Genomic DNA, 22,545 nt, shown 5'->3' with positions numbered 1-22,545 from the left:
AGGTCTTCCTGATTTCAACAGCAAGGAGAGCAAAGTGGAAGGGACCTTCTAGATTTTCTACAAGGCTAACTACGATTGGAAAGGAGAATAGCCCAATGGGAACAAAACAAACACTTTGCCCATCTTCTGAACTCCAGGTGTGTTTGTGATTGTAAGATTGTGCTCTTTCTGATACCAGATTCTTCCCGCCATGCCTCTCCAGATTCTATAAGGTTTAGACTTGAGTATAGTTCTTTCTTAGTCTTGAATATTCTTGTACAGTGATATCCATCACAATCTCTCCATTGGCGTGAAAGAACCTCTGGGCTAACACTAGAAACTCTCTGAAATGGTGGAATAGTCTTCAAGCATAAGGGGGAAAATGTCTTGGGGTAGGTGGAAATGAGAGCAGTACATTTCTTCCGTCCTTAGAATTAGACTATGGGTCCTGAAGAATGAAACCTTACACAGGCCAACCTGAAGCAGTCCGGGGTCTTTGGGGGAATGCAGAACTTTGACTTGATCAAAATTAAAAAAGGAATTGGGGGGAGGAACAAGGGCAAGTATATTTCATAAACATAGGGTTCTTAGATTTGGAAACTAAAAAATACACCCAGTTAAATTACAATTTCAGATAAATAACAAATCACTTTTTAGTGTAAGTATGCCCTAAACACTGCATCCTGTATGCTACTTCGCAGTCTCCAGGCTGTGGTGAGGGAAAGAGTTCCCCAGCACTGTCTGCAAAGAGGGAATTGGGACTTCTGGCAGGGCCCAAATGGCTGCCAGGAGCTTCTGTGGACTCATTAATCATCCATTTTTAGTTCTGATCTCTTACCCTACCAGGCAATTTTCTAACTTTCGTTTGGAATGATCATCTGTCATTTTTTAAAGGCAGCATGTTACTGTGAGGCTTTCATACCACATGTGCAAAAGCTTGTGGCCCCCAATACCGTACAATATCATGGAAGACAAGACTGCGGCCTTAAACTCCACCTATTTCCTCTGTTCTTTCTGTCTCTCCGTCCTCCTCCCCTTCCTTCCCCCCTTCCTTCCCACATGCAAGTGTGTGCATGTGTATGCATGTGTGTGTGTGTCTGTCTGTCTGTCTGTATTCTGGGTTCAGTCTTAACTAGTTCCTACTTAAATCCCTTCTCAGATAAAGATTTGAGGAACCTCAGAGTGGACTACTTAATTCCCCCCTGCTTTCCAAAGAACATTGATATTTTTTCATTGACTTAAACAAGGATCTCCCTTCTGCCAGCTCTGAACTGGAGCTATTCCCAAACTATAAATGTTCAATTACTTCCCAAACAGCAAATGCACATTTTCCTTCCTCCATGCTATATATTTTCTGTGGTTTGCATTATCGTTAGCTAAATACACTGGGACACTCTATTTACCTTCAGAGACGTATCTCAGAACTTTGTGTGACTTCTCACCCTCTAGGAGCAGCCCAGATATATCACTGCTTAGCCATTTAGCACAAGAAGAGAAGATTCCAATTTTCCAAATAGGGCCATTTGTTTAATTTATTTGGCTGCTAGCAAACTGTGGAAATGGTACTGATGTAGACTGGGAAAGAACACCATCGAGCCTTCAGGTTTTGTCTCTGATGGGACAGTCCAAATGTTCTCACCAGTTGCTGTTTTAAAAAGGCATGAAAATGTTTTAAAAATGTTTCCTATTCCTTCAACTGGGTGGCAGGTTAACGAGTGAGTTCACTGGATTTTTATTCTGTATATCTTACATATACATTATAAATATTCTTGGCATTTATTCATTTTTAATAAAAAATTATAATGAAAAATCCACCCCCTCCCATACACAAAAAGAAATAAAATTCCCTAACCTTTATACCAAATGGAAAAGCTATCACTTTGCAGAAAGCATGTCAGAGTGTGAGACTCTTCACAGGTGGTTAAATTTATCATATATCCAAGAGACAGATCATTGCACCAGGAAATTGGAAACCTGGGTTCTAATCCCAGCTCCGCCTATAGTAAATTCCTCAAAACCAGGAATTGTGTTCTGTCCTATTTTCTTCTAGTTAATTTTTAACAAATAAATTATATATGATCTATTTGCCTAAAATACATAATATTATAAATATAGATGAAGTCCCCTGGGACCTCTTCAGTCTTTTCCCCATCAAAAACCAAGAGATAACCACTATTATTATCTGATATGTAACTTTACCAGGCTATTTACCTACACTATAGAAATTGTGTAGTATTGACTCGTGTGTGTGTGTGTGGTTTCCTTTTTTCTTTCCCCCACGTAAATGATCATAGAGTACATATAACACTACAACTTTCTCTTTTCGCTCTACAATATATTTTTGAAACCATTCCATGTTGGTGTGGCTAGCTCTAACATGTTCCTTTGAATTTCTATCTGATATTTCACCATATGAACATACCATGTCCTAACTATCCACTCCAGGGATGCTTAGGTTGTTTCCAATTGTTTTTGCTGCAAACAGTTTTCATAGATACTGTCAACTTGCCCTCCAAAATCAGAGATCATCTTGCCATTCCCACCAAAAGTATAGGAAAGCACCCCTGTCCCACAACTCAACAATACACGGTATTAATAAACTTCATTGTTGCCTCACTAGCAAGTAAAAATAAAGTAGTATCTTATGGTGATTTTAATTTGCATTTCCCCCCTAGATTCATGAGGGTGAACATCTTATCTAATGTCCTTTAGTCTTTTATGTTTTCCTTTTTTGTGAATCTCATGTCTGTATCATTTACTCATTTGTCTGTTGGTTATTTGTTCTTTTTCCATTGATTTGCAGGGTTCTTTATAAATTTGGGATACTAATTCTTTGTTATACATGTTGCTTTTTTTCACTTTTTGAGACTCCCACAGGTAGCAGAGTGTCTGGCTTTTAGTAAGAGGTAGTAATTATATGTTGACTACATGACTAAATGTTGCATAAACGCCACATACTGGACAATCCCCTGTAGCTCACAATAGGGTTATGGTATTTTCATGATAGCTGGCCTCGAACAACAAAGGTTTGAAATGCACTGATCCACCTATACACAGATTTTTTTTCAAAAGTACAGCACAGTACTGTAAATGCATTCTCCCTTCCTTACAATTTTCTTAATAACATTTTCTTTTCTCCCGCTTACTTTATTGTAAGAATACAGTATATAATACATATAACATACAAAATATGTGTTAATCAAATATTTATGTTGTCAGTAAGGCATCCAGTAAGGCTATTTGTAGTTAAGTTTTGGGAGAATCAAAAGTTATACACGGATTTTCTACTGGGTGGGAATTGGCACCCATCCTCCCCACATTTTCAAAGGTCAGTTGTATGTAGCTATGAAGACTGCACAAGTAGGTACATTAAATATGATCCAGGAGCACCTCGGTGGCTCAGTCAGTTGAGCATCCAATTTCAGCTCAGGTCATGATCTCACGGTTTGGGAGCCCCACATCAGTTTCTTTGCTGTCAGCCTTTCAGCACAGACCCTGCTTCGGATCCTCTGTCCCCTTCTCTCTGCCCCTCCCCTGCTTGCCTCTCCCAAAAATCAATATTAAATAAACATATATATATATGATCCGGTAAGTGGTATGCCCTACTCATTTCTGAATCCCCAACTCTTAGGGCAGGACCTTCTATAGAAGAGCCATTCAATAAACGTTGAATGAATTAAAGACCTGAATGGAAGAAATAAAAAGAATATTCTCCCTCTCATGTGCCTGAGAAACCAAATTTTCCATCTCATAATAAACTAAGTGGTTTTTTTTTTTTATTATTATTGTAATAAAGTCTGGCATGCAGCCAGTACAGAAGAATGCATTCCATCTATGCTCGGCTCAAAATCTCTTAATCTCCACAGCAAAAATGGAAAATTAGAGCCAGAGTGGATACCTCACAAGCAAAGCAAATAAAAACAAAATGAACACTCAAAGCCACTTGACTCACCATAGGGAATTCAAGTTAAAATCTGATCATTACATCCACTGCTTCTTCCACTGGGGACCAGGGAAAGGGCTGAGGGGCCAGGCACCTCCTCCCCTTGCCTATCTCTTCCTCCCTCTCCTCCCTCCTCCTCCCACATCCCCATCTCTCCTCTTCAAGGTGTTCCCTTTTTTTTTTTTCCATCTCCAGATTGTCATTCTTTTCTATATGGCATTGATCCCTGGATTTTCCTGGGTTGTCATGATTTCTGTTGAAAGACTCTCACAGCAGAAACACCACCCACATCTATACACATATAAATATGTTGCTTTTCTTCTGCTTTCTTACTCCATCAGGGTGCTGTGGAGCTATTTGGCTTAATTATTTCTGGCACTTTGCCCATCAAAATGTGCAGTTCTTCAAAGGGATAGAAATGACAGTGAATCTGCCTCCTCCCGAGCAATTGAGGTTTTCATTTGAATCCTGTTGTCTTGGAAACAAGTGAGTTTCATTGAACATATACCTACCATAACAGTTAAAACATCAGCTAGAGGCATGACTCCCACACAATCCATCCTCTGTCTTGCCCAACTCACAAGTTAGTTGGCTACTGGAGTGGAAACAGACTGTGAGTCAAGACATATGGATACTAGCCTTATCCCTGCACCTATCCACATGTCTCTAGGCAAATCATAAAAACTTTTTGAGGCTTTATTCCCTTATGAAAAAAAATGGGAACATTACTACTTCTTCTATGTATCCCAGACACATTGCAAAGATTGAAAGAGAAGATAAATTTGAAAAAGCACTTTAGAAACCAGCAAGGCAACCCCCAGTTCAGCCACACTAGGGTTAAAAGTAACAGGTCAATCATCAGGGAAATGTAAATCAAAACTACAAAGAGATATCACCTCACACCTGTCAGAATGGCTAAAATCAACAACACAAGAGATAATAGGTGTTGGTGAGAATGTGGAAAAAGGGAAACACTCTTGCATAGTTAGTGAGGATGCAAACTGATGCAGCCACTCTGGAAAACAGCATGGAGGCTTCTCAAAAAGTTAAAAATAGGAGTGCCTGATTGACTCAGCTGGTAGAGCATGCAACTCTTGATCTCAGGGTCGGGAGCTCAAGCCCTATGTTGGGTGCAGGGCTTACTTTAAAAAAATAAAAGTTAAAAATAGAACTACACTATGATCCAGCAATTGCACTATTAGGTATTTACCCAAAGAATACAAAAATACTTATCCAAAAGGATTCATGCACCCCGATGTTTCTAGAAGCATTATCTACAATAGTCAAGTGTCTATTGACTAATGAATGGGTGAAGAAGATATGAGATAGACAGATAGATAGATAGATAGACAGAATGGAATATTACTCATCCATAAAAAATAATTTATTGCCTTTTACAATGAATGGATGGAGCTAGAAAATATTATGCTAAGCAAAGTAAGTCAGAGAAAGACAAATACCATATGATTTCATTCCTACGTGGAATTTAAAAGACAGAACAAACAAGCATAGGAAAAAAAGAGAGAGAGAGAGAAACAAACCAAAAAGCAGACTCTTAACTATACAGAAAAATGTGATGGTTACCAGAGGGGAGGCGGGGGAGGGGGGGTAAATAGATGATGGGGATTAAGGAGAGCATTTGTTGTGATCATCACTGAGTGATGTATGGAAGTGTTGAATCACTGTATCGCACACCTGAAACTAATCATACACTTATATTAACTGAACCTTAAATAGAAACTTAAAAAAAATAAGTAACAGGTCAATAAAGCAGAGACTACTGAGACTTTAACCACTTCTAGACCTTACTATCGGAGCTTGGAGCTTTCCAGGAGCCAAAGGAGCACCTACAGATCAGATTCAGATTCCTAGGAAACTACAGTTTGGATTTCTCACATCTGAAAGGGGGATGCAGAACTCTCCACATCTGAGCACTTTCTAGGAGGACCTTGAATACAGAAATCAACCTAGTACCATGAAAAATGTTATATCAAAGACCACATTTATGTTTTGCTGCACACATTTAACATGTGTGTGATCTTGGGTCAATTACATAACCTCTCTGGCTCTCAGCTTCCTCATCTGAACAATAGGTGATCTGTACCTCTATATTTATTTTCCCACAACTGTTGAGGTTATTAAACAATATCTGAAACATGCTTTTTCAGTTGTGAAGCAGTATATTAACATCAATTATTAAATCAGAAAGGCAATGTGTGTGACACTTGAGCGAGTTAAGTTAAAATATTCTTTGCCTCCATTTCATCTTCCAGAAAGTCTGGTTTGGTATACCAGATTTTAAGCATATATCACAAATAAACAATTAAATACAAAATGCCAAACCACCTACCAAGAGGAAATGCACATTGTAGCCACCACGGGATAAACTTATAAGGGTGGTTTTTCATTTAAAATATTAAGCCAGGGGTGCCTGAGTGGCTCAGCCAGTTAAGCGTCTGACTCTTGATTTCAGCACAGGTCATGATCTCATGGTCATGAGATTGAGCTCTGTGTCAGGCTCCATGCTGGGTATAGAGCCTGCTTAGGACTCTCTCTCTCCCTCTCCCTCTGCTCCTCTCCCCCACTTGTGCGTCCTCAATCTCTCTCAAAAAATATATTTTTTTTTTAATATTAAGCCAAACGTACTTTGGCTTCTGTGTCTCCCTCTCTCTCTTTGCACCTCCCCAGCTCATGCTCGCACTCTGTCTCTGTCAAAAATAAATAAACTTAAAAAAAAAAATTTTTTTAAGGCGGGGGGTGGGGGGCGCCTGGGTGGCTCAGTCGGTTAAGCGTCCGACTTCAGCCCAGGTCATGATCTCACAGTTCGTGAGTTTGAGCCCCGCATCAGGCTTTGTGCTGACAGCTTGGAGCCTGGAGCCTGCTTCAGATTCTGTGTCTCCCTCTCTCTCTCTGCACCTCCCCAGCTCATGCTCACACTCTGTCTCTGTCAAAAATAAATAAACTTAAAAAAAAATTTTAAATATTAAGCCAAATATGAGATGGTTGATAGAGTAACATATAATCTCCCATAGAGTAACCTAAAGAGGGCTCTGTAACCACACTTTTGGATTTATATCCTGACCCCACCTTTGATCAATTGTGCATTCTAGTGCAAAATACCTAACTTCTGGCCTCTATTTCCTCATCTATAAAAGGAAAGTAACGGGGCGCCTTGGTGGTCCAATCAGTTGAGCATCTGACACTTGATTTCAGCTCAGGTCATGATCTCAGGGTCATGGAATCAAGCCCTGTGTTGGGCTCCACACTGAGCTTAGAGCCTGATCAAGATTTTCTCTCCCTCTCTCTCTCTCTCTTTCCTCTCCTTCTACCCCTCTCCTCCACTCACATGCTCTTTCTCTTTGTCTCTCTCTAAACATACATACATACATACATACATACATACATACATACATAAAGTGATGATGTCACCTACTCATAGGGTTATTATAAGAATTAAATGATTCAATACACTGAAAACAGTTTGAGAAAAAATAAGCATTAGTGAATGTTAGCCATTATTATTCATCTTGGCCTTTTCATCTCTGCTATGTATCTATTATGGTCACCCTGCAAAAGCAGAAAGGATTCCTCACCCAAAGTTTGTTTCCAGTGTCAAAACTGATGACACCACAAACACACGTCCAAGCATATAAAAAGGTTTATTACTCACATACTTGAGGTCTCTGAGGAAGGCAGGGCAGGGCTCTCAAGCAGGTCCAAATTTGCTTGAAAGAACAAGGAAAGGAGACTATTCTGGGTTTTTTGTGGTTGGAGTAGTGAGGAGTCTGGTATATATGCTCTCACATAGGACAGGTTGCTGTCTCCTGCCAGAGCCCATAGGAGAGCTCACTTTCTTTTATCAGCTTGCCCAGATGTATGACACGAAGGGAAGAGAGAAGGGTAAGACTTAAAAGTCGTTAGAAGTTAAATATTAAACAATAGCCTCTTCATTATATCATATGGGTGCTACACATTTCTTGTTAAGCTTGTAACTACAAGCATAAGGAAAACATCTTGTTAGTGGCCACCTTTATAAAGTTTTTTAGCTAATACTCTTGGGTTTTTAGAGTAGAGAATGTCAATAAATAATGGAAATTTTCTATTTCCCTTTCTAATAATTATACCTCCTATTTATTTTTCTTGTCTTAATGCAGTGGCTAGAATATGCAAAATTAAATAATAATAATGACAGTGGATATTCTTACCTTGTTCCTGGATTTAATGGGCATGCCTTTAGTATTTTACGTTAAGAATCATCTTATCTATCGGTTTGACACTGATTATTTTTCTACCATATTAAGAAAGTTTCCATCCATTCTCTTAGTTTATTAATAGATGTTATCCGAAATAAATATTAATCTGTATTAAGTGCCTTTATGAAGTATACCATGATGAGCTTACATGTTAATTATTTGTTATTATCTTGAATACAGTATTTTCCATAAATGAATGGGCTATTTCTTCATTCAAGTGATTATTATTGGATACAAAATATCAGAAACTTAGACTTTAATTTTAATTTTAGGTATATTTTATTCCTCAGATCCAAAATTTAAGACCCCAGTGTAATATTCACAAGGACTAAAATTAAGGATAATTTTTTTCTATGTACCATATTTCAGGTGAGGAGAAAGCTAAAAGGACAATAAACATGTACCTTAGACCCTTATATAATCTATTGTGGGATTCAAATGAAAGTTTCCAATTTTTCATTTCTAATTATTCCAGGGCTCACCTGAAAGATGTTCATTTAGATTTTTATAGCCTACATAAAAGACTTCTGAAAATCTTGCTCCTTCTCACTCCTCAGGTATTTTATATACTATCAGCAATTTGCATTATCTTTGTTTAACACAGAAGAGACCACTCTACACAACATAAATGCCATGAATGCAAACTGAGAACTGATACCACTTCCTGAAGGCCAGTGGAAGTCCTTCATATATGGCAGGTTCTTAATCAGAAAGAGTTTGCTAAAAAGCAAAATTCCCCAAAATCCTCAGCCTGGCTCTTAGGAGGGCAGAGATATAGTGAGGGCTGATAAGAGACTCCAATTTCCAGCAATGTGGGACACAGAGAATGAAAATGAGACTCAGAGAAATTGAGTAACTTGCCCAAGGTCACAGAGCTAGTTAATGGTGGCACCAGAGTTAGATTACAGAACCTGTTGACTCTAAAATCATATGGGCTTCATGCCAGGCTGAGATTAGAGGACTCAGGGAACACCTAGCAAATGCTAATTGTCAGGGACTATTCAACTGTTTCTTAAAGCACAACACCTAGTGTCTTGTTTAGGGTGTTTTTAGCTAAAAATAGGAAGAAAACCCAGGTACCAAGGCTTAAGCACAGAAGTCTAAGGTAAGGCGGCTACAGCATTGGTTCACTGCTGGCTAAACATCATGGGTCTATCTGGGCTCCACTTCTCGGTGCTTCTCATGGCTTTCCTCCTTATGGTCAGAAAAAATAGTACCAAGCACCAAATCCTCACCTGTAACATCTGAAGCAGGAAAGAAATCTTCTCCCAGTTGTGACCCTTATTAAGTAACAAAAACTTTCAAAGCCCCCCCACAGGCATCCCGTTATATTGCATTGGCCAGTGTTGGGTTTGATGCCTACTCCTAACCACTCACTGGCAAATGGGAATTACTACAATTTACTCGGACTAATCCTTGTTTTCTCCTTGGAGCTAGGAAGGGCCCCACCATTCCTGGGGCATATGGCCACCCAGAACCTTGGCAAAATGGGGCCACTGGCAGGAAAGGCATGGAGTATCTGATAGTGTGCAACTAACAGTGCTGCCGCATTCACATTACCATCCTCATCCACAGAGGTCCCAGTGGTTTGCCTCAGTTTCCCTGGATTTTGTATACCGTTGATGTCTGAGATGTGAGTTCTCAGAGAGAACATAAAATATGTCCAATCCATTTCTCACAACCAATGGCAATGAGCCAACTATGTAATAAAGCAACAATGAAACCAAATGAAAAGGACAGGAAAATAACCGTAAGCAAAGATGACTTCTTAAAAGAAGTTAAACAAGCAGAACACAAGCTACTAGGGGGCCAAGAGGCTATAGATCCAATAAAGAGCTGAATTTCTCACATAAATCTGCGCAAACTCTATATACTTGCGGGGCAAGTTTGGCAGGAAAACTTCTCAAGGTCTATATAGTCTAGGTAGGCATTATGGCCAAGACACAAAAAGTGAACATAAGAAAAGCAAGAAAATAATAATAGTATTTCATCCATATTATAATTATATTCAATGAAATTTAACAGGCACTAAGCATCCACCATCCCCTTCAATACCCCCAAGCAATGTGCTGAGTTGTGCAGGATACCAGGCATGAATCAGATAAGGTTTCTGCCTTCAAGGAGCTTACAGTGAATAAATCACACACTTGTAGGAAAATTTGCTTTAAGCAAATTGGTTTCCTCACTTGACTTTCAGTGAATTTAATTTGGCTAAATGCCTTTGGGGAATTGATCTTTAGTAAATCAGTCTGCTGCCCATGTGAGCAACTAACTTTAGAATGTCATCAGTAATAAACATGGATACAAATAAGCTGTTTTGGGAGCTGAGCGATGGGAGGAAAGAATTTCTCGAGGGATATTTATTTTTTTTATTTTTTTTTTTTTAATTTTTTTTTTTCAACGTTTTTTATTTATTTTTGGGACAGAGAGAAACAGAGCATGAACGGGGGAGGGGCAGAGAGAGAGGGAGACACAGCATCGGAAACAGGCTCCAGGCTCTGAGCCATCAGCCCAGAGCCTGACGCGGGGCTCGAACTCACGGACCGCGAGATCGTGACCTGGCTGAAGTCGGACGCTTAACCGACTGCGCCACCCAGGCGCCCCTTCGAGGGATATTTAAATGGGTCTTGAGGAACGAGTAGGAGTGTAACACACATAGAGGGGAAGGGAATAGTGTGACACAGAAGTGGAGAAGTGCCAGGCCTGTATTGTGACAGCAAATTCCAGCACTTGAGCGGATAATCTAACCATGTTCCCTCAAATGAACCAAAAAAAAGTATTTTAGGTCCTGCTCTCTTTTCAAAAATGACTGTTCTAGTTGGCCAGAAACCAGCGCAATTACAAAGCTGGCCAAATTAAACCAACCATCTTTTTTTCAGTGGTTCCCACAGACCTCTGTTTGCCTGCCTGTTTCCCATCCCAGGCTTTTCCTATCCGTCACCACTGCCGGCTAAGTCAGAAGAACATAGTGGCAATTACAGGCACTCAAGAATATTCTGCAGACTATTAATCCCTATACCCAAACCTGTACAAACGCAGTAAATGGTAAGGCCTTATTATTCCTTCCTTTTCCCAGTTTGAGGAAAGCAGTTCAGGATCCAGGTCTGGGATTCCTCTTCCCAGGTTCTTGTGATAGTCATTAAACAACTCTCTCTCTCTTTTTTTTTAATTTTTTTTTAATGTTTATTTATTTTTGACAGGGGAAAGGGGCAGAGAGAGAGAGAGAGAGGAAGACACAGAATCCGAAGCAGGCTCCAACCTCCAGATTCGGAGGTGTCAGCACAGAACCCACCGCGGGGCTCAAACTCACAGACCAGAAGATCATGACCTGAGCCAAAGTCAGCCTTTTAACCGACTGAGCCACCCAGGTGCCCCTAAACAACTCTCTCTTAATGGGAACATGTCCTTTCTAGAGAAAAACGGTCTACTCTTGAAGTTATTCAAATAAAGTTTGCCTTCCCGGGCCTTTAATCAGAGGAGGATATGCAGCAACCAAATTCGATAGCCAGATGGCTAAGGTTTCTGATCATCCAGCAGTTTATGGTGTCACTCAAGTGTATCATTTTTTTCTAAATACTTTTTTTTCTCTTCCTCTGTTTCTCTCTGCATTGGAGCCTCCACCCATGAAATTGAAAGATTTCTAGTAGAAATTCCTTTGTTGCATCAGCTTTGGAAATATGGATTACAGTATTCTGTGAAAAACGTTTATTACCCTGAACTGTGACTCAGACATTGTTGCATTTCTGGGGTTATAGATTTTCTTTCAGCTAAACTAAGGCTCTAAGTCACGGTGACAGTTGTAATGTGTGTAATACCACAGTACCAGATTCTATTACACACATATTTTTGCTAGAGGTTTACGATGTTAAAAATATTTCTTCTTTTTTCCAATACCTTTCTGTACCTGTTGTGTAAATATATTAGAACCTATAACACCAAAGTCAATTTCCAGATGAAATGTGCATAACAGCAGTAGTTTGTCCCTTAAAGAAAAAAAAAAGGCAGCAGGGGGGAAGGGGGTGCTGCATACAAGCTAATGATATTCAAGCACAATATTGAATTGTAATAAAAGATGAATGAGAGAAAGTGTGTGTCATTGTGAGGGATGGAGAAGGTTGCAGGAAGCTGGGGCCAAGAAAGGATTTATCATGGATGTTGCTGCAGGCATTGTGTTGAGAAATCTGCAGACTTATTTGCAAGTGTATTTTATGGGAAAATAGAGCAGTCTACTGAGGAAAGAATTTCTAAAGATTATCTTTTATACAAGATTAAGATAAAACTGAAGAAATATGTGAGAGAAATCTCAACCGATTCTCAAGGGGGGTGGAACCTCTAATTCATCAGTGGGTCCTGTCGATTCCATAAATGCAGGAAGAGGTCTTTGTTAAAGTGCCATTGGTACTGTAATTTTTCAGGGTAGGTGAGAAAAGGCACACATGGAAAAATGAGGTGGACTTAATTAGCACACCCTCTTGCAAAGCCTTAATCCATTAGAGTCATGCCAACAAATCCTTCTGCTTTTCTTTAGAATCCAAATTTTATTTAACACTCACAACAGTTCTCCTGGGTATTTAACCATATTTCTGTCTTTCTCCCATAAGAATCCAGTGTGACTAATGCTTTTATAGGGGAAAAAAATCTCATAGTAGTTGACAAAATCATCCAATACGGAGAGTGAAAAGATAACAAGACCAGAGATATTTAGAAATTCCTTCTAGTGACTATGTTTTAACTTCTTATACTTTTTTTCATCTTCTGGCTCATCAATAATAAAAAGGAAAATTAACCGAGTTGCACTCCATCTTCGCTTCCATATCTCCTATGTTCATGTGGAAATAGTAAGTGATAAAATGATCTAATCTAGACAGAATGAGAACTGGGGGCCAGACTGACCCAGTCAGCTCCGTATTCCTCAGTGAACAATAATGTTCACCTCGGAGTTTGTTCTCCTCCACAAAAGAAAGAATAATTATGATTTTGTCCAATTTCAGTTCACTCAATAATTACGGAAGGAACCTTGAGAATGTATGGGTTTCAGTTTGTGGTGTTTGTTTTTGGTTTTGTTTGTAGGGAAATCTAGTATCTCACGATCCTGTTTGAATTGTCAATCTAGAATTCAACAAAAATATTAAAATTCCTATAAATAACAGGAATCTAGTACCATAAAAATATTTTTGCCCTTTGATCTAGTAATTCTACTTAGGTGAAACGTGCTACAGAAAATTATCTAAAATACCAAAATATTTTAATGCAAGGCTATTTTCAATACAGAAGGAGGAAATACTCTTTTAGTTTCCTACTCAATAGCCACCTTCCTCCTCTTCCTCCCTTGATAATTCCCTTAATAATTCATTTGAGTGGAACTGGTACATCCCAGAGGTAAATCATGTCAATGATTAGTCCAAGAACAGGCATGAGACCCAGTTTCTGGTGAAGGAGATGTAAGAGAAAGCATCCTGGGAGAGATTCCCAAAATAGAATTACTAAATCAAAAGGTATAAATATTTATAGCGCTCTTTATTTTTAAGTTTATTTATTTTTGCGCGCGCGCGCGCGCGCGAGAGAGAGAGAGAGAGAGAGAGAGAGAGAGAGAGCAAGCAGGGGAGGGGCAGAGAGAGAGGGAGAGAGAATCCCAAGCAGCCTCCATGCTGCCAGCACAGAGCCTGACACAGGGCTTGAACCCACGAACCATGAGATTATGATCTGAGCCGAAATCAAGAGTTGGACACTGAACCGACTGAGCCACCCAGGTACCCCTATATGGCTCTTAATACTTGCCAAAGTTTTCCTCTCTTCCTCCTCCTCCAAAGAGAGTACACTTAAAAAAAAAAAAAAAAAATTTCCTTTTCTACCTGCCCTCTTGCTTCCTGCTTAAGGATTCAACTGTGTAGAAACATGAAGTTTGTAATTGCTATAGCGATCATGAAACTATAATGGAAGGTCCAGTGAATCACAGATATTGACCTATTACCCTGATCAATTATGGAACCATCTACTTTCAGACTACACTTCAAAAGTATTCTAAATGGGGCACCTGCGTGGCTCAGTCGGTTAAGCATCCAACTTTTGGTTTTGGCTCAGGTTTGTGGGTTCGAGCCCCACATCCAGTTCTGCGCTGACAGGGTGGAGCCTGCTTGGGATTCTCTGTCTCCCTTTCTCTCTGCCCCTTTCCCACTCGTGCTCTCTCTCTCTCTCGAAATAAATAAATAAACATTTTAAAAAGTATTCAGGGGGGCGCCTGGGTGACTCAGTCGGTTAAGCGTCCAACTTCGGCTCAGGTCATGATCTCGCAGTCTGTGAGTTCGAGCCCCGCGTCGGGCTCTGTGCTGACAGCTCAGAGCCTGGAGCCTGTTTCAGATTCTGTGACTCCCTCTCTCTCTGACCCTCCCCCGTTCATACTCTGTCTCTCTCTGTCTCAAAAATACATAAACGTTAAAAAAAAATAATAAATAAAAATAAAAAAGTATTCAGGGCACCTGGATGTCTCAGTCAGTTAAGTGTCTGACTCTTGGCTTCGGCTCAGGTCATGATCTCACCATTTCATCAGTTCAAGCCCCATATCAGGCTCCATGCTGGCAGCACACAGCCTGCTTGGAATTCTCTCTCTCTCTCTCTCTCTCTCTCTGCCCCTACCCCACTCATGCTGTCTCTTTCTCAAAATAAATAAACTTTAAAAAAAAGATATTCTAACTTAACTACATCTATGTAATAAAATATTACAGTTTTTCAAAACGATGCTTATGAAGTTTTTTACATGTTGAAAAAGTTTGTGATATAACATTAAGTCCAAGAATGGCAGGTTACAAATTTGAATTTAGAATGTAATATCAGCTATGTGCAAATAGGCATAGAAGAAAACTAGAAATGGACAAACCAAAATGGCATGAATATTTGCTTCTAGATGATGGGATCATAAGCCATTTATCCCTTTGCATCTTTGTGTTTTTCTATATTTTCCAAATTTTATACAATCAGTTTATATTGCTTTTATTATCAGAAGGAAAAAAGACAAACAATAAAGACTCCTATGAGATCAGAGAATTAAACTAAGAAATTATATATCAATTCAAAAATAGTACCCAGGGTAGGGCTCAGTCTATTAAGCTTCTGACTTCAGCTCAGGTCATGATCTCATGGTCTGTGAGTTCGAGCCCCACGTCAGGTTCTGTGTGCTGACAGCTCAGAGCCTGGAGCCTGCTTCGGATTCTGTGTCTCCCTCTCTCTCTGCTCCTCCACACTCATGCTCTATCTCTCTCTGTCTCTCAAAAATAAATAAATGTCAAAAAAAATTAAAAATATAGTACCCAGGGTAAATATGGCCAAGTATCATTTTCTAGCCTAACAGCCATGAATTCAACCCATCTCCAAAGCCCTCATTTATCTTTGTAGCCAGGGTGGGGGGGGATTGTAGAATTAAGTATAATCTCTAATAACTAGACCATCTAATCTCACCAGTAACAAAGCAATCACAACCTTTTCTGTTAGAGTAATAAAATTGATTTTATTATTTTTACAAAAGCAACTCTTGTTCTTTGTGGGCAAGGAAAAAAATTCAAGCAAAACAGAATATATTCTAGAAATAAAAACTCCCCACCACACCAGTTCTTGGAAGTAAACACTATCAATGGATCAGTGTGCATTTTCTCATTCTGCCAGGGCATATACAAACTTTTTTTAAAAAAACATAAGCTTTAACTATGTAAGCTCTCACAAAAGTTGCCTTCCCCCCCCCCCCCTTGGCGTTATATTGTAGACATTTTTCTATGTCTATATCTAAGATTACCTCATTCCTTGTAATGGCAGCATGGTGTTCTATTGACTAGGAGTACCACAATTTATTTAATGGACATTATGGTTGCTTAGAATTTCTATTACTGAGTTTGAAGGGACTATCAATAATACTCTTCATTTTCCTTTTGGATTTCAGAGTAATTAAAAGATAAAGACACACGATTCAGATACAGAAATCAACTATCAGTTTCATTACTGATTTAAGCAGATTCTAGAGAACATGGCTTAAGTGTGGGAGACAAATGAGTTTGCTAGTAAGATCCCCACCACCACCACCAGAATTTAACTTAAACCCTAAAACTGCAGGTTACCCCAAAGGGCCAGAGGTCACCCCATAATCAAGAGCTGTTAAGAGTACACCTTCACTGAAGGCAGGGGAATCCAATCAAGGAGAGGGGGAGGGAGGGGCCAAACAGAAAGTGCTCAGCTCTTTGTCCCAACCATACAAACAAGAGCAGCTTCTCCTGCCCAGGGTTAAGGGGTGAAGAGATGGGGCAAAAGGACACAAATGTTAGACACAAATGTTCCACAAATGTAAATATGAAGCCTGGAAAAAGGATGCCTCTGCCCTCTCTGTCCCAAACCATTACAGATATAGTCAATATCCTTATACAAATAAACTTTGTGCTAGTTTTTGAGCACTACTATAGGGCAAATTCCAAGATTCTCAGATCAAGAAAGAAGTCAATTTAAAATCTCAAAAGGTATTCCAAAATTGCCCTCAACTCCCACCAACAGAGTATATATAAGAGTGCTTATTTTTCCCCTCCTAGCCAACTGCTCTCAATATTTTTCATCTTCATCAATCCATTATACAACAGATTGTTGTAATTCACAGGCCTTTGACTACCAGTGAAATTGAGCATGTTTTCCGTAAATTTACTGGGCACTCATATTTCTTCTTCCATGGCTACCTACTCAGAAACATGCACTTATTTTTCCAGCAGTGATATCTCGTTGGTCTCCACCTTCTACCCTCTCTTGCCAAGTCCTCTTGCAAACAACTGTACAGATTTATGAGATGTCCAGATGGGGTGAGAGGTGGCACCTCCGGGAATGAATTCAGGTTTTCCTGGAAATATAAGCCAAGCAAACATGTTCCTTTGGCTTCTATAAAACCACATTCCAGTGAAATTATTTAACCAGTCTGTACACAACTACAATATTAAATGCCAAAGTATCACTGGGAGTCAAGAGGTCAAACTTGAGGTCTAGCTCTGCCATTTAATAAACTGGGTTAGCTAGGGCAATCCACTAAATCTCTCTAAATTCTGGTGGCTTCTTCTTTCCCCCAACAGTGGAGTGAGATGAACTAGATCAGTACTTTTCAAGATTTCTTTTTAGCAGCAGAACTCAAATATAAAAGAGAAAAAGTCAGGGGCACCTGGGTGGCTCAGCAGTTAAGCATTCGACTCTTGATCTCAGCTCAGGTCTTGATCTCAGCGTCTTGAGTTCAAGCTCCAAGTTGGGCTCTGTGCTGGGCGTGAAGCCTACCTAAAAAAAGAGAGAGAGAGAGAGATCAGAGTGACCCTGAAGCCAAAATGGGAGAACCTAAGCCTTAGCTATATGGCATCCACCTTGTCCCCACAGTGGCCCCATATGTATTCCTCATAGAATTCTTAGAACCCCACCAGGCCCAGCTTGAAAACCACTGGACTTAGAACTATCAAGTACCTCCCAGCACTACTCTAGACAGTCAGGATTTAAATGAATGAAAATTCTGAATCACTCTAGTAATACAATCAAGGGCTTCTACATTTCCTAAGGGCCTTCTTACATTTCCTAAGTTTAATTTTCAGGTGTTTCTAACCTTGAAGATAACTTAGTAAAAAACTGACACAAATAGCATTAGCATCTGTAACAGCATGACTGTAGATTAGAATGGACTCTAGGAACACTTGAACACTTAAAATAACTAGGTTTAGAAATATCTAATATTAATGTTTTATAAGATATCTTATGGGGACCATAGGGCCAAGCCTTGCCCTATAGGTAAGGGTGAGGGTTCCCCTTGATGGGACTCATCATTTATATTGTTGATTGGCTTGAGAAGACATCAACACAACAGCAGAAAACAAGAACTTTGGGAAGAAGCCTCAAAAAGGGTGAGGAAAGGGGCGCCTGGGTGGCTCAGTCAGTTGAGCATCTGACTTCAGATCAGGTCATGATCTCACTGTCTGTGAGTTCAAACCCTGTGTCGGGCTCTGTGCTGACAGCTGGGAGCCTGGAGCCTGTTTCGAATTCTGTACCTCCCTCTCTCTCTGCCCCTCCCCCACTCATGCTCTGTCTCTCTCTCTCTCTCTCTCTCTCTCTCACTCACTCACTCTCTTTCTGTCAAAAATAAATAAACATTAAAAAAATTTTTAAAAAAATTTAAAAAGGTGAGGAAAGAGTATCCCCAGACTGACTATATCATTTGTATAGCTCAGAGCCAAAGTGAAAATGTGGAGCCCCTTGTTCAGTAATTATTAAGAACTTCAAGATGGCACAGGGTACCTGGGTGTCTCGGTTGTTAAGCATCCAACTCTTGATTTCACCCCAGGTCATGATTTTGGCTCAGGTCATGAGATAAGAGCCCCACATCAGGCTCTGTGTTGACAGTGAGGAGCCTGCTTGGGATTCTCTGTCTCCCTCTCTTTCTGTCCCTCCCCTGCTCATATTTGCCGGCCCTCCCAATCTCTCTCTCTCTCTCTCTCTCTCTCTCTCAAAATAATAAACATTTAAATAAGCATTAAAAAAAAACAAAAAAGAACTTCAAGATGGCAACAGCAGAGCATTAAACTACCTGTACAATGATTCTAAGGGTGAGACCTTGTGCAACTGTACAGATGGCTCATCTGCTGGTAAAGCTAGGCTACCACCACCCATAGGTCTAATAGTGAGTATGGCCCAGACTCGGAGGAATAGTGAGGCCTGAGGCATGTCCGGTGTGAGCATGAATAACAGGAAGTTTAGTTGACCCTAGCCTCAGAAGGGCCTGGGAGCAAGGCAGTGAACTGTAGGAAACCTGGGTCCTGACCTGCTAAGGAGTTAAGTAAATTATTTTCTGCATGTCACGGTCTTTGCATTATCCAGGAGCCTACAGGGCATCTCCTTAAAATGGACTCCACTTGTGCTGTGGACTTTTGGAAAAGAACTTCACAGAATAGCCACAGGAAGAGCCCAGCTTCCTCTCCAGGAGACACATGGTGGGTTACAGAAGGGGACAGCTGTGCCTAGCAGGGGAGAGTGACCATGGGCAAATAAACATGAAACAACGTGATAAGGGCTACAAGAGATGTGCACTAAGCACCAGGGAAATGCTGAAAAGAGAACGATGGTTTTCTCTTGGGAGAGATTCAGAGAAAACTCCACAGCAGTGAGGAGATAACATCAGGATGACCCCGGAAGAAAGCATGGCTGTTAGCTAATGGGCAACATCATGAGAAGAGAGACAAAGTAAGTTGTCATAGACAAACATGCTTTGTCGTGGCCTTGGCTCTCAGGTATTTCAAAACTACCCACAAAAGGTTGCCCTGTCCTTACTCTGATGTGGGATGTTCTTTGTTCTGATTTGGGGGAAATGACTCATTGACAAACCGAGGGTGAATTAATGAAACGGTGTGCTTTTAGACTTCTTTGTAAAGATGTTTTTCAGAGTTTAGGTCAGGTCAGAACTAAGCCTGAAGAATGACCCACTCGGGCTATTTATGGCAAGCAACTTCAACCTCAGTGGGCCTGAGATAACTCAGTTGATACTACTTTTGCTGAGTTTCCAAATTTTCACAAAAGATTTAAAAAAATAAATATGTGTGTGTGCGCACACGCGCGCATTCAGCGAATAAACACTGTCAGCAATGAAAGCAGATGAAGCATTCACAGCAGAGCAATGCCTGCATTTCTAATGTCACCTACACCTTTGCCTTTTGTTCCGGAGTCTGTCTCAGTGGTATCCGTCTTCACCGGTACAAACCTGGACATCTGTTTGAGTTGCCCCAGAAAGAATACACACACGCTAAAACTAAGTGAGCAGCACAGACTCGGCTAACACTTTGCAGGAGAAGATGGAAAAGGAAGGTGGCATCACTCACCCCGGAACAAACAACACAACACTTTCACTTCTCAAGATCTTTCTTCTGCTTTGGAAGCTCTGGGAGTTTCTCTTGCTCCTTTTCCACACAGGTCCCATTTTCCTGGCTCCTCTTGTCCCCAGCACCACCCCCAACTCTCAATTCCTTGCCCTTTTATTGTACCGAGCAACTCCAGTTCTGTCTCATCTCTTACTCCAAATTAATTTGTCTAGACTTGGAACAGGATCCGCACTTCTTAGAAGTTAGATTGATGATTGCTTTTGTCCTTGGGGGTCTCCTTCCTCCTCCCAAATGTCTTATCAATGTGTTTATCCCAAACAAGCAAACATTGTGCATTCCCAAGAGGAATTCTGATGAATTCAAGTATCTCCTTAAGAGAAGAACAGAAGTGCTTCTTTATAGAGTTTGGAATTATGCATACTCCCTTGAGTTTATACAGAAGTGTTCCTTCTATGTTTACAGAGAGACAGCAGAACTGTTACCAAGCAAAGCTTTACCCACAACTACTGCCTCAAGAAAATCCAGCCGGCCTATAAGATATTAGGGTCACTGCATTTGCAAGATTAGGTTGTATCTTTGCTTTGAGGTCTCAGTAACTGACAGGAGGAAGGTGGTATAAGCAAAATGAGCTTTCTGGAGTCTGGGCCCATTTGTCATGTATGGGGTGGGGGTGGGGGAGTCTTTTTGCAGAAAAGCCTATCTTTTTAAAAGCATTTTCTTTCTTTTTTAATTTTTTTTTAACATTTATTTATTTTTGAGAGACAAAGAAAGGTAGAGCATGAGCAGGGGAGGGGTAGAGAGAGAGAGAGAGAGAGATACAGAATCTGAAGCAGCCTCCAGGCTCTGAGCTGTTTGTTAGCACAGAGCCTGACGCAGGGCTCCAACTCACAAACTGCAAGACCATGACCTGAGCCAAAGTCAGACACTCAACCAACTGAGCCACCCAGACGCCCCTTTGAAAGCATTTTCTATTCCTGAGGCACATGGGTGGCTCAGTTGGTTAAGCGTCTGACTCTTGGTTTTGGCTCAGGTCATGATCTCATGGTTCATGAGTTCAAACCCCAGAGTCCTGTGCTGACAGCATGAAGCTTACTTGGGATTCTCTCTCTCCCTCTTTCTCTGTCCTTCCCCTACTCATGCATGTGTGCACTCTCTCTCTCTCTCAAAATAAATATTTTTTTTAAAAAAAGCATTTTCTGTTCCCAGAACATTTCCTTCAACAAGTACCTCTTGCCTAACCATTGTCATTGGCTTCCCATTAGCTTGCAGTACAAAGACCAGAATTCAGGCCCTCCGATATTTGACCCAACTTTATCTCTGACCACTCCCCAAAAGGACTCTCTGCTTCTTCCCATCTAACCAAGTGCCACTTCAGAGCAGGTTCACCTCCCTGTCTTGCTCCTCTGCCTAAAATGCTTTCTCGTCTTCTCTGCCTACCAACGTCCCATCTATCTGCTAAGTACATGCATTTTTTTCTTTTTCTTTTTTTAACGTTTATTTATTTTGAGAGAGAGAGAGAGAGAGAGAGAACGAACAGAAGAGGGACAGAGAGAGAGAAAGAATCCCAAGCAGACTCTGTGCTGCCAGCACAGACCCGACACAGGGCTCAAACCCATGAACTGTGAGATCATGACCTGAGCCGAAATCAAGAGTCAGATGACCAACCGACTAAGCCACACAGGTGCCCCACGTGTATTTTTTATTATTTTACTTTATTTTTTTATCCTTATTTGTGTGCAGTGAATATGTATTGCTAATGGTACCCTTAAAGTTGTTTTAATTTTTTAAAAACACTTAGCTCAATTTCCAAAAAACACTTTAAATTTTCCTTCCAGCATAATTATCCCAATTGGGAGAAACATTAATAATAATAATAATAACAACTAACATTTATGAATACCTGCAATGAGCCCACCTCTGTGCCAAGTGTTTGTTTATAAATACATTAGCTCATTGACTCTCCACAGCTACCCTATGAGACGTTCCCAATGTACAGGTTAGAAAACTGAGGCTTTACGAGGTAATGTAGCTTACACAGGTCTCCCTGCTGGCACGTGTCAGAGGGGGGATATGAATCCAGCTAATCTCCCAGTTTCTGCCCTTAACAACCACTTGCCTTTAGCTGATCTAAAAGGCAAGAGCCAGGGGCTGCCTTTGTATTGTAGATAATTGCATATTTGTCATTACTCCTTCTATACTGTAACTTCCTTGAAAGCATTTTGGGCGATATTCAGAGCACAAAATTCTACACATAATAAATGCATTTGATTTTCCAAACAAGAAAAGAGACACCCAGAGAGACCAAGCAACTTGCCAAAGTCCCACAGCCATTCTGAGAGAACTGGGATTAGAAACCAGTAAGTCCTGATTCAGCCCTGGTAACTTTCCATTACAAGCACTGTTAGTGTCTCATATATATTTATTGAGTGGATTTATTTCTGGGGTTCATGTTATCTGATCCCCTTCTGGCCATATGATTTGGTCATATTTGCAAATTAGTTTGAATATT

The 22,545-nt window shown here is 40.3% G+C and overlaps 1 protein-coding gene across 3 annotated transcripts in view; it reads right to left on the bottom strand.

Moving 5' to 3' along the window:
• LOC147580027 (uncharacterized) overlaps positions 1-22,545 on the bottom strand; it is a 228,004-nt gene that overhangs the window by 74,836 nt on the left and 130,623 nt on the right. For all 3 annotated transcript variants that reach the window (XM_086709945.1, XM_086709944.1, XM_086709947.1), the window contains one exon: positions 17,351-17,460. The gene's annotated coding sequence lies outside the window, so the exon portion shown is untranslated. The remainder of the gene's footprint in view (positions 1-17,350; positions 17,461-22,545) is intronic.

This window comes from Puma concolor, chromosome B3 (genome assembly GCF_028749965.1).
Source record: "Puma concolor isolate L17-30 chromosome B3, mPumCon1.1.hap2, whole genome shotgun sequence".
NCBI lineage: Eukaryota > Metazoa > Chordata > Mammalia > Carnivora > Felidae > Puma > Puma concolor.
The sequence above is the reverse complement of the archived record's forward strand: the minus strand, read 5'-3'. Positions and strand labels throughout refer to the sequence as shown.